We start from the raw sequence: 12,436 nt of genomic DNA on the forward strand, positions 1-12,436 counted from the left end.
AGCCAGAGCAAGACCAGTTTCGCAGACTCACAGAATCATAGTTCCCTACCCCAAAATGGTGCGGGAGGTGAAGGTGGCAGGGGGGAGAAGCTGTGCCTTGCTCCTGCTCAGCTGATCAGCAAGGCACAAAGCAATGCTGAGCTTTGGATATGACAAGTATCAACACACACTAACAAGGGTTTATGAGTCCAGATGATAAACAATAATGAGAACAGCTGCATCCCAAATGAATCCTTCTTCTGCGAGAGAATACAGGAGATTTCAGCTTATTCAAGTAACATTAGCTTGGGGCAGGGTTAGATTGTTCTGTATTTTGACCTGATTTTGTAATTATCACTGCTTCATAGAAAGACGTGTTGTTTAAATATCCTCTAATTTGCTTTCAGAGATCATAAACCCCTCTTTATTATCTGCTGCGCTGTATCACAGACAGATAATGACTGACTTTTGCCTTCTTCACTTGGAAAAGTGCATTTAATTTGCTGAAATAATGGAAGCGTTTGTTCATCTTTAATACTATTTTCTGTGCTTCATTCCCTTTTACCTAACAAAACCAGCCTCCTTTGGAGGTCCACTCTGTGTGATTGCTCCTAATGCAGATACTGTAAACAGCTGAGAGCACTGATGTGTTAGATATGCATCAAAAAACGTGGTACAAAACTGCTGCCAGAGAATCCCCCAACAATGCCTCGTCTCAGGTTTAATCTGTTCCACTTAATGCACGCAGAGCTAGCAAGACTTCGACCAAATCACTTGTAATTAAGGCATTTGTTGTTACAGAACGAGGGCCTGTTAGGCCAGCAGCATGGATGTGTTCAGCAGAATGGGTGCTACACCAGGAGCTCTCCCTCAAGCACCTTTGCTGATTGAAGGGAAAACCTTTCCCAGCCCAGCTAAAAGAGCTCAAGTACTTAAACCCGGGGATCACCCAGGTTCTTCCCAGCTACAGCAGAAACCCTCCATCTACACCACATGTACGGTTATTCCCATAAAAGAGGGCTTGACTGCATCACTCTGAGCAGATTTTAGCTCTGGCATTATGCATGCACAGCACTTTTTCCTGGATATTTTGCAAAGCTTTTAAAAATATGAAATAGTTACTGCTTGTGCCTTCTCAAATGTATCAATTATTTTTAATTTCTCAAAACTGCTACAGTAGCATATTAATAAAGGAGAAATGAGAAGAGGTTTTTTCCTCCAGAGGAGAGTTTAAGCATCCCCAGACATATTCAGATGGGGGTGGAAAATGTAACAGTAGCTTGTTCCCGATGTATTTTCATCTGGTTTTAAGGCAGTTTCTGTTTACATATTCTATTCTATGGCTAATTATTCACTCTCTCCCAGGCACTTTGAGATGCATTGTATATTTTATTATTATTTGTATTGGAGCACGATTTTAATCATTCTGCAAACACACAGCAAGAGCCAGGTTTGAAGCCTTAGCAAGCACTGGGCAGCAGTGGCTCTGGGCTGCTCCTAAGAGAACCACACAACTCCAGACTTGTCTGGGTTAGAAGATACCCTAAAGTTCACCCAGCTCCAACCCCTGCCCCGGGCAGGGACCCCTTCCACTGGAGCAGCTTGCTCCAAGCCCCTGTGTCCAACCTGGCCTTGAGCACTGCCAGGGATGGGGCAGCCACAGCTTCTCTGGGCACCCTGTGCCAGCGCCTCAGCACCCTCACAGGGAAGAGCTTCTGCCTAAGAGCTCATCTCAGTCTCCCCTTGGGCAGGTTCAAGCCATTCCCCTTGGCCTGTCCCTACAGGCCCTTGTCCCAAGCCCCTCTCCAGCTTTCCTGCAGCCCCTTTAGGCACTGGAGCTGCTCTAAGGTCTACCCAGAGCCTTCTCTTCTCCAGTCTGACCCAGCCCAGCTCTCTAGCCTGCCTATATAAGAACACCCCTGTGCACTAAGATTTCACACTGAAACGTTGACCAAATGCACATAAAAGCTGACTCAACAACTTTCTATTGAAAACACTTTCAGAAAGGAACCCTGCTCCTAAACAAATGGTTCTGCCATGTTTTCCCTGAGCACGGGGAAGTTGCCTCCCTGAGAGTCCTGCCAGACTCCTGTTTCAAACCATGCTACAGGCCATATTGGAAGCAATCACAGCATGGCTCAGCTGCTGGGCTCCTTGTTGTGTGAAAACACAGGATGGAGGAAGCTGCCATTTTTACAACAGAAACCATAATGATGCTGGAACATTCATTTGCTTGTTAGAGAGAAATCTGAATGGGAAACTTTAAAGATGTGAGGAAGAAAATCAGATTCTCTTGTTAAACTCCATTCCAAGAGAACTTTATGCATACGCTGGACAGCACGTTAAGCATCAAAGACTCATCAGTGATTCACAGACAACTTTTTTCTCAGTGACATGAATTATTTGCATGGGAAAAGATGTGAAGATATCTTAGATGAAGACAAAGGGAGAATATTTTTCTGTCCTTAGGAAACAGTGTATAAATAAACCTGAAGCTTAAAGGCCATTCGGAAAATAACCGCAAACTTACATTTAGTTTTCATTATGTTAACATGGCAAAAATAGATTCTAGTCCCTCAAATTCAACTTGGAATTGCAAATAGGTTGATCTGTTTTCAACTAAGCTAAAGGAAAATGAATATATATATAATGCAAGCTGGTTTAGATGTTTTCTTACCAATTCCTTTGTCCATGTGCCTGCAGGACAGAGCACGAGCCTCGTGGAATCTGCTGTTAGCACCCGGACACAGGTCAGGCTGCCCTTGGTGCTGTTCATCGCTTCTTGACTCCCAGGTTCTGATCACCTCTTCATGTGAGTTCAGCTAAAAGCAACACCAGTGGAATAGTAACATTATTGTTCCTAATAATCCTCTTTCTGAGGAAGGATCTTGACAGGTTAATTAGGCATGACATTAATAAATTAAGCCTGACTTCACACCAGCATTAAAGTATTTACTTAGCAATATATCACAAATAGGAACGCTGAGGCAAAGAGAGCTAATCTACTCCCATTTACACACTCCTCATTCCACAATAATTCCTTTGCACTTACTAATGTGCTTTGGAAGAGCACACAGCAAGCATATATCAGATTTTGAAGCCGTTAACCTGATTTTGAAGCCAAGTGAACACAAGCAAAATGCATTTCCATGGGATTTAGCACACAAGGAAGGCACACAGCAGCGTGTGGATACTGGGCTTGAAGTTTTGTTTATTCCTTCCACCCATCAGCTATGCCCAGGCCATTCTCCCTGCTTCCCAGCACCTTGTTTTCTCCTCCCACCCTTGTCACCCAGTTGTGGACGCTCGCGAGCTGCTCTGCTCTCTGTTTGCCTGGAGCTTCGATCTCAGAGGTGGATCCTAACAAGAACTGTAATACAAACAATAACTCTAGGATGTTAATGAAGGATACAATTAAAGGCACTCAGGCATTTACTCCTGGAAACACACTCATAAATCCCACCACCCAGTGCGGATGAGTGGAGGACCATCCGGACCGCATCCCAAGTCCAGCTCTGCAGCAGCGGATGCTCAGGAATGGTGGGGAGGGCTCCTCCTCCCTGGCCACAGCCAAGCTCAGCAAACTAATACCAGTTATCAGTATTTAATTCATTAACTGACATTTAGAGGACAGTAGAGCAGGAAGATGGCAAGTGAGTATCAAATACAGAGGTATTTAGAGTTATACATCAGAGACACCTCATACCATTAACTGTGGATACTGCGGTTGTGCCACTATTGATCAATCACCGAACATCCCCCTCTCCCTTTCTCTGTCATCCATCACTGGGGGTTTCCAACTATATATCCATCACCACACACTCCTCAGGACTGTCCATCATGCTGCTGTCTGAGGAGTGAACCATATGGGAGGAGGCACAGTGTGAACTCTGGAGTGGGCAGATAAACCCCCCTGGTATCGATCCTCCCCTTCTCCTTTGCTTAGGAAGTGCAGGGTAATCTTTAGAGGGCAATTTCTCTCTAACAGTCTTATTCTTCCCTTCACCAGCCACCATCCCTCCTCCCACCCATGAGTTATTAGGTGACATAACATTCACTTTGGTGAATATTCAAACTGAGTGGCTTAAAATTGAAATGCTTACATGGTCATGAACCCAGGCTGCAGTTAAAAATAAATCCCTTTATCTGTGCTGCATTCTCAAGTCTGCAGTTTCCATGAAAAGTCCTTTAAAATACTCTGGACTCTGAGTCTGAACAAGATCAAATGTGACTTTTTAAAAATAGGATGCTTGGTCCTCTCCACTTTCCTCCTTGGGTCGACAATGGGAGATAAATTTGCTCTGCAGGAACCTTTTGTGGGCTGTGCTGCTGAGGCAATTTGCAGTTTGCTGTGGAAAAGGCATCTTACGCTACATTTATCACCCCCTGCCGCTGGCTACAATTCAACCCACTTGGAGCCACTGAGCAGAGGTGCCGAGCAGAGCTCCTGCATTATTATTCTACATAATAATGGGTGTTCAGGGAAGCAGGAGACAAATATAGCGTATATTCCAGAAAGGCTCAGCTGGGGAAGGGAGGTAAAAGGGTTAGGGGGTGGGCAGCAGGGAGGGAAGGCAGAAGAGAAGAAGGTTAGCAGAAAAAAAACCCAAATATACTTGTTCATCAAATGAGACCTTTCCCTTGCAGTGTTAGGGAAATGCTTCTGCCTCATCTTGAGATGCTGGATGTCACTGTCCTACAGTGGTGCTGCCTGTGTGGACACGACCATCCTCAGGTGAGCATCTTCAGTCACAGAGGTATTGCCTGTACTCTTCCCAGGGGACCCTGGAAGCTCCCTTGGCCAGTTCCAATCTCACATAGCAGAGAAGAAGGGATAGAGCTCAGCCAGATGCCACAGTGACTGCTTAAAGTAAGAACTTGAACATGAGATAACAGAACTACTTGTCAAGTAGACGTCAAGGCACTGAGAATTTAATTAAGTAGCCTACAGGCATACTGCAAGTCATAGAATCATGGAATGCTTTGGGCTGGAAGGGACCTTAAGATCATGTAGTCCCAACCATCTGCCACAGGCAGGGACACCTTCCACTAGACCAGGTTGCCCAAGGCCTTGGAATTCAGCCTTCTTCTACCATCCACATATGGATGTATTTCCTCTACCAGAAAACTAAAAGCCAGCTAACATATCCCATAAAACCAGAAGAACAAGCTACATAACATATTGTAAGCAGACAGAGATGATCAGAGGACAGTTCTGTACTTTTATATGGTTATTTTTTAAGATTCAAAATCAAAAGAGGGATAACTTTTTACCAGGTAGAACCTACAGCAGATAAACCTTTATCTTGCCATCCTATACACTTGCAAGCCAGAGCTCTATTGCAAGTCTTTGGGAATTATTTTGGGTAGCAAATGTCTGGTGAGGAGACGTTCCGAGAATGCCAATTGTAGGAGTTTTTCTCATATACCTAAAAAACTGACATTCCTCTCATGTTCCAGGATTCACATCTGTGAGGATTTTCTGTTTTGAATACAAGAATGAAACACAACTTCCTCTCTGAAGATGCGGGGTTTGATCCTTCGATTGCTTCATCTTTGGTCGTTGCCAGTTTTGATCCTTCGATTGCTTCATCTTCGGTCGTCGCCAGCGTCCCTGTCTGACACTTGTCATTACCATTCCCCTGCACAGGTATCACCTTCCCCCGCTGTCAGCTTTTTACAGTTATCTTGATGCCAAGTTTGCTTTTCCAGAGCAAGCTGGTTAGTCAGATCTTTGAAAGAAAACTTTCAGCTGGGTATTTGTATGCAGCCCCTCCACAGAAATGCAGATTTAAGGAGACAGCCATATGCATGCATGAAGGGAGCAGATGTTGTACAATCAAGGGTAATTTAAAAGCGAGGGGAAGGTGACAGAAGGACAACATGAATCCAAAGTCAAGATTTTTTTTGTTGTTGCTGATACAAACACAAAAATTATGTTCTACTTTGCACCTTCAAGTCCCTTGCTGAAAACACTGGTTGGCTTCTGGGCCACTGCCACCAAATTCTCTTTCTAGAAGCTGTGATTTCAGACCTGGCTGTCAACAGGGAATTCATCCTACACATCTTTCCTTTCATCCTCCAGCCTCTTCGGAAGATGCAGTATTCTCTGCTTTTGAGCCATGAAGACTCCTGGCACATACAGTGCAAGGGGATCACATCACCATGTCTAGCAGTGGATTCAAACAGAAGTCAGCCACACTGTAATCTATCACCCAGTCCATTTAAGTCCATATTTGTTTTCTCCTCCCTCTAAAAAGTATGAGCACAATCATGTCCTGTGAAAGACAACATTACAGAGGAGCCTGGGGGATGCTAGTGTGCTTCAGAGTTTGCTGCAGGGACCAGCCTTCCACCAGCAGCACCATTAATGCTGCTCCCCTGCAGATGCAATGTGAGATGTGGTGAAGCCGTGAACATCCCTGCAGCCATGCCAGGCCACAGGGAAAAGCAGAACTCACTGAGAATGGCCGTGCCTTATTTGCCTTGGCCAGAAAAAAGCAGAGCTAGAACAATCTCCTGTGAAATCCAGAGGGGATGAGCACAGCAAGTCAGGATAGGTGAGGGGCACAGCTTTGTGAGGCTACAGACCCAGGAAGCCAAAGCAGCACTTAGGACTTTGTCTCTCCGCTCTACTTTTAGGCTGTCAGCCTTTCTAATCCATAGGGATCAATTTTTGCCTTCCTTCCACAAAAAGGGATTGCAAAAGGAAAATAAAAGTAATTTTTTTATAATTCAATGCAATACTAATCAATTGTGACAAGATCTAGAGAATATTTTCACGGTGCCAATTACTTAAAGGGCAAAAATGCCATAGTACCATAAAAGTAATAGCACTGACAGCTCTCTAGGACATTGTGGAACAATGTACTAAATGTTGTTCAACTTGTTCAATGAAATAAAGTATTGGGTCATTAACCTTACCAATGTCAATGTGTTGTCACTATCAAATTCAACTAAATGAGTGTCCAAGGTAATAGTGAGAAGCACACTTCCCACTGAGGAATGCGTTAATACATTACTGGCTGCTAATGATGAGAAACTGTAATGCAGCGTGAGGAACTTGGAGAAGAGCTCTACAAGTGCATTAAGGAGAGTGGGTCAGCCTGGGTGGGATAGACAGAACCCTGTGGGTACGGGTGGGTGTGCACAGGCAGATTCATGCACTCACACATGCACGTTCACAACCCATGAAATGACTAGATGGAAAATTTATGAAAGCAAACTCCCAAGCCATAAGAATGCCTTATGGAAGCAAATGTTTGCAAACTTCCTTTGGAACACCTTCCACTAGAGCAGGTTGCTCCAAGCCCTGTCCCACCTGGCCTTGAACCCTACCAGGGATGGGGCAGCCACAGCTTCTCTGGGCACCCTGTGCCACCGCCTCAGCACCCTCACAGGGAAGAATTTCTTCCTTATATCCAACCTAAATCTCCCCTGTTTCAGTTTGAACCCATCACCCCTTGTCCTTTTTCTACAGTCGCTGATGAAGAGCCCCTCTCCAGCATCCTCATAGGCCCCCTTCAGACACTGGAAGCTACTCTGAGGTCTCCACTCAGCTTCTCTTCTCCAGGCTGAACAGCCTCAATGTTCTCAGCCTGTCTTCATGTGAGAGGTGCTCCAGCCCCTCATCATCCTCCCAGCCTCATCAGGACTTGCTCCAACAGTTCCATATCACTGACAAGTTACTTATGAAACATCTCAGTAAGATTCACTTCTTTCCCTCTCTCCATCAGCAGTGCTGCAGGGGGGGAGCTCTGGTTTGTCGTGTTTCTCAAGAGAAGGAGAATGGCTGCATCATTCCTGCATCCTGCTGAGGTGTACGCTCCAGGAGACGGTACATTACAACGCAAAGAAATCAATTCAGGTATCGCTGCAGCTCAATAACCTCTTGCAGTGACATGTGTTGAAGAGGTTAAAAACATTACCAGGGAGAATGAATCCTGGTCCAAGGAAAATGTTGGCACTAAGAAAAAAAATGATCAAAATATTTGGCCATTGTAACATTTCAGTATGAACTGAATTTCCAGGTAAAAAGAGTGGAAAAGGAATTTTGTCATCCCGATGGTTCACGGGAGGTGGGATAACAAAAGTGAGTAGCCAATGGTTACCAGAGCAGATGTCCTTCAATACGTGCCATCCTATTCCAATTTAATAATGAAATGGAAAACAGAAAATACATAGATTTAAGATATGCAGAGGTGGAAAACCCACCAGGATGCAGGGCACTGCTGCCCTTCTTCCTGAGCCCATTCCTATTTCGTAATTAATAACTTAAATGGAGTAATTTAAAATTGTTAATTCTTTTCACAGAGCCTGCACGAGCTCAGGTGATGTCAGACACGCTGTCACCAGGAAGGTTAAATACTCCTGGTAGCTGCTAATTACCTCATCACCATTACTATCTCATATTAATTCTACCCTAAGAACAGATTCCATTATGACTAACCTGAGTTATTAGAGAATGAGCTGTAAAGAAACCCCTGTTGTTCGCATTCATTTAAAGGAGAGGGAAAAAGTGCCCCTCATAAGAGCATTCCTGCCTAGCATTACGCAATCCTGGAGAGCAGGATCCCATCCCGGTGATGCACAGGCACAGCAGCATCCGGGTGCCACTTCTGTCTCTGTTTTATTGATTAGCTTGTGAGCACACTTGAAGAGAAACCCCTAAGTCTCTGGCTAGCATGGAAGTGGGACTGAGTGGATCTTGTTGGCCATGTTAGCCTCTTGTTCTCCTCTGCACATGAAGAATTCCCATTGGTCGGATTGCCTCTTAAGTATCCCCTTGACAGTGTCAGAGATGGCTGATAAAATCCATGGCAATGACTTAGCTCTCTTTTCAACATGACCAAACCAGACATCGTCCCTGACTTTGGTGGGCCCACAGTTGCGGAAGTGATGTGTTTTACTGACAGCCCTGTCCATCAGCTCCCTCCTGAGCTAATTCAGCAAGGGCCTGCAACGCATGCACAGGAGGGAGACTACTGCTCTCCAAGACAGAGCATCAGAGTTTTACCATCTACACCTAGAAGTAACCAAAGTCATCTTGTGGTGGGAAACTTCTTAATGTTTTTCTCATGCAAATAAATCTGTGTCTTGTAACACTTATCTAGGGTGGAAAACAGTTCCAGGCAGTGAGAGCTGGTCTGCACAGGTAGGTGAATGTCTCCTTCTTCTCACCCCACGCTGAGGATGGCCAATGGTACATGGCTCAAGACCTTCATCTATCCGAGAGTTAGCAGGAAGACTTCCAAAGCAGGTGGAATTTATGGTTGTTTTTAGTGCTGTGCTATTATTGCATTTGATTCAAGCTGTGTATTAGGAGATGGCAGCTACATACTTGCAACCGTTTGAAATGCTAATTGTCAACCAAAGTTTAGAAAGACTATTTCAAAGCAAAGTTGCCACTCTTCGGAGGCTGCACTCTAAATGCAGGAGCTCAGTTATCCGGAGTGTCAAACTTCTGACACCTTTTGCTGAGCCATAAAAACAAGGAGATTAAAGAGTTTTCTGGAGCAGAATCTCATTTTTATGCTCAAGGTTATTTAGTGAATTAGACATTGTGGCCAAGCCCAAAGCCAGCACAGTGATCAGGTCAATGCATTTATGGTCCTACCTAACGTGGAGGGAGGGCATTCAGGCTGAGGAAACACATTGTTTTTGGGTACTTTTCTGAGCCAAGAAACTGGTTTTAAGCCCTAGAGAACAGGGGCACTGGTGACTCTCTCAGGCTTTCAACTGCTTTTCTTAGAGACAACAAAGGATTTCCTTTATTGTTCCCTTGACTTTCTCTGCTATTAGTGTATGAGAGAGAACATCAGTTTCTTAGAGGGGTCAGACACACAGTTCTATAGAAGATGAAAGATACAGCATGAAAATGCAGTTTTGGTAGGAATTTGCATTCGCATTTCAGCGTTCTTCTGGGAAGCCATGTCTGCCAATTCCCCTAAGAGCAGAGGAACATACCCTCATTCCAGCATGCAATGCGTTTTCCTTGTCCTGCATTAGGAACTGATGTTCCCTGCTCTCTGATAGGGATACGGCTCTGCCCACCAGCCACCACTCTCCACACCTTCCAGTACTTTGTCTGGAAAAGTAACGGCATAATAGTTTCAGGAAAAATATATACCTATCATAGAATGTGAAGTGGAAAAGACTTATCTAAAAGATACTGCACAGGGTCTAAGTGCTGCTTAAATCCCACTTCTATCAAGCATATGATACCAAATATTAACTGACAGCATCCTCCTCTGTTAAGTAAAAATTTACTCATGAGCAACCTTACTGCTTTTGGTGCTATCAGCTCTGAGATACTACTGAGAGACTGAGCTCGGAGCAACCTGCTCTAGCGGAAGGTGTTCCTGCCCATGGCAGGGGGTTGGAACTGGATGAGTTTTAAGGTCCCTTCCAACCCAAACCATGCCAGGATTCTATGATTCAGTGCTCCCGAGCAGACTCCTGCAGGGCTCTTCCAGCCCTCCTGCACATTTCTGTGCTTCAGTCAAAATTCCAATATTCCTATTCTACTTATGACTCTCACCCAAGGTTTTCAGCTGAGTACTAGCCAGCTGAATTCTAAGCTTTGGCTCAACTTGATTTTACTTCTTTCAAAGAAGAACATGGTACAATCTGCTAAGAATGCAAAAGAATGCGGCGGGCTACGTTTTGGATCATTTGCAAGATGAAACACCAGATTTTTGCCACATTCAGGGTACCACGTTACACTCTAGAGCATCTGAAAATTCAAAAGCAATTAAGGGTCATGCACCACATGCATTGCTCATGCTTCAGTTCATCTGGAATTTGTATATTGTATTTCTGCCTAGGACATAAATTTTTAGGATGGGCCATTTCATTTCTTTGGTGTCCCTCTGGTGACACAAGGGTTCCACTTGTCACAGTGACCTCTTCTGAACACGCAGCCCTCCGCCATTCCCCCTGCAGAGATTTTATCCGGGTGGCAGAGCACCTTCTCCTTTCACCCTCAGAGAGTCCAGATCATCAATAATATGGGGATGGAGCAGACTCTGCTGCTGTCTGCAAGGGCATTGAGGAGCCAGTGTAGGTGCAACCACTGTCTGGCAGTTTGTACCTATGTGAGTCAGGCAACAGACCCTGAAGAACCACCACAGAACACAACTGACTTTCAGAGACACTGCTGAAAGAGGTGAACACCCCAGAAAGCACATCTGCTGCCTACCACCACTACCCAGTTCCACTGTACATACCACATACTCCGTGCCCTGGTACTCCATCAATGTCGGCAGAAGCTTAATGGGTAACAGCAGAGTAGTTAAGTGTCAGGATTATTAATCAAGGGGTTAATATGCCTGGCTGAACTTTTGTGTCCATTGTTAAGAGGGTTGTAGATGCCAGGATTTGATTATCTGATTAAATGGACATGCTGATATACACTCCGATTTCTCTCTCAGCAGCTGGGTTACTCCCTGTGACAACAAATCTTCCCTCTTTCCCAAAGCAGTGACATGGGAGCCAAACCCAACACAAATCCAGCCCTTTCAGATGAAACAGAAAAGTTCAAATACAACCCCAACTTTGTTGGTTCTTTTGGCTCAGTAGTTCTCTAGCTGAATAAAGATTCAGCCACATCCTTATTGGCCTTTATCCTCAACAGCTCTTCTCTTAATGGTGTCTTTAAGATGGTTTTATCCTACTTGAAAAACAACTGAAGGTGTCTTTCCCCATCTCTTTTCAGAATCCCTCCTCTGAAGCTCCTAAACAAGGCCAAATGTCAACATCAGCTTTCAGCTCTAACTAACTCTGTGCTGCAGCCTGTTTCCTTTGCTTCCCCTGTTCCTGACATCCTGACATCCAGGCTGGAGAGCCCTACGTAGGGGCTAGCTGATACAGAGAGCAAGCAGTGATTTCATCCTGCTGAGAGGAAAACCTGTGTGCTTCTCCATCCCAGCAAGCCTCTCTCAAAGTCACCTCTGCTGCAGTCACGTGCTGCAGCGAGGAGGAAGGAAAGCCAGGAGTAAGGCACACGTGGAATTTAAAGCTCCTCGGCTTTCAAAAGAAACCATCCTAATTTCAGGGATTGGAAGCTTGGGAGCTCCAAGTGTAACAAAAAGCTGCTGTTTCCAAGGAAAGCTTAAAGTTTTCACCAAGCTGCACACTGGATTAGCAAACTGTCACCCTTTCTGTTTTAGAACGCATAAACAGAGCTGATAGGTAACACTGAACAGCTTCAGGATTGCCAAGCAAAGCTACAAATCAGTCCCACACAACTTCAGGACTTGAGCCTTTGGCATATATAATTTTGTTAAAAAAATACCCTAATGCTCTTCTAGAGCCAAGGCAGCAGAAGGATGTCAAACAGGGATGTACAATAGGGTTGCCAGTGCCAAGTTTAATGCATCTAAAATTAATAACCTGCCTCAAAGATCCAATCAAGGCTCTGAATGCCCCTTTGAAACCCCACAGAGATGCTCCTTGC

At 44.7% G+C, this 12,436-nt stretch overlaps 1 protein-coding gene across 9 annotated transcripts in view; it reads right to left on the minus strand.

The window, feature by feature from the left end:
• The window catches only part of PLXNA2 (plexin A2), a 257,933-nt gene that overhangs the window by 224,334 nt on the left and 21,163 nt on the right, over positions 1-12,436 (minus strand). For all 9 annotated transcript variants that reach the window (XM_065698048.1, XM_065698050.1, XM_065698047.1 and 6 more), the window contains exon 2: positions 2,657-2,801. The gene's annotated coding sequence lies outside the window, so the exon portion shown is untranslated. The remainder of the gene's footprint in view (positions 1-2,656; positions 2,802-12,436) is intronic.

The sequence above is a fragment of the Lathamus discolor genome, chromosome 19 (genome assembly GCF_037157495.1).
Source record: "Lathamus discolor isolate bLatDis1 chromosome 19, bLatDis1.hap1, whole genome shotgun sequence".
Lineage (NCBI taxonomy): Eukaryota > Metazoa > Chordata > Aves > Psittaciformes > Psittacidae > Lathamus > Lathamus discolor.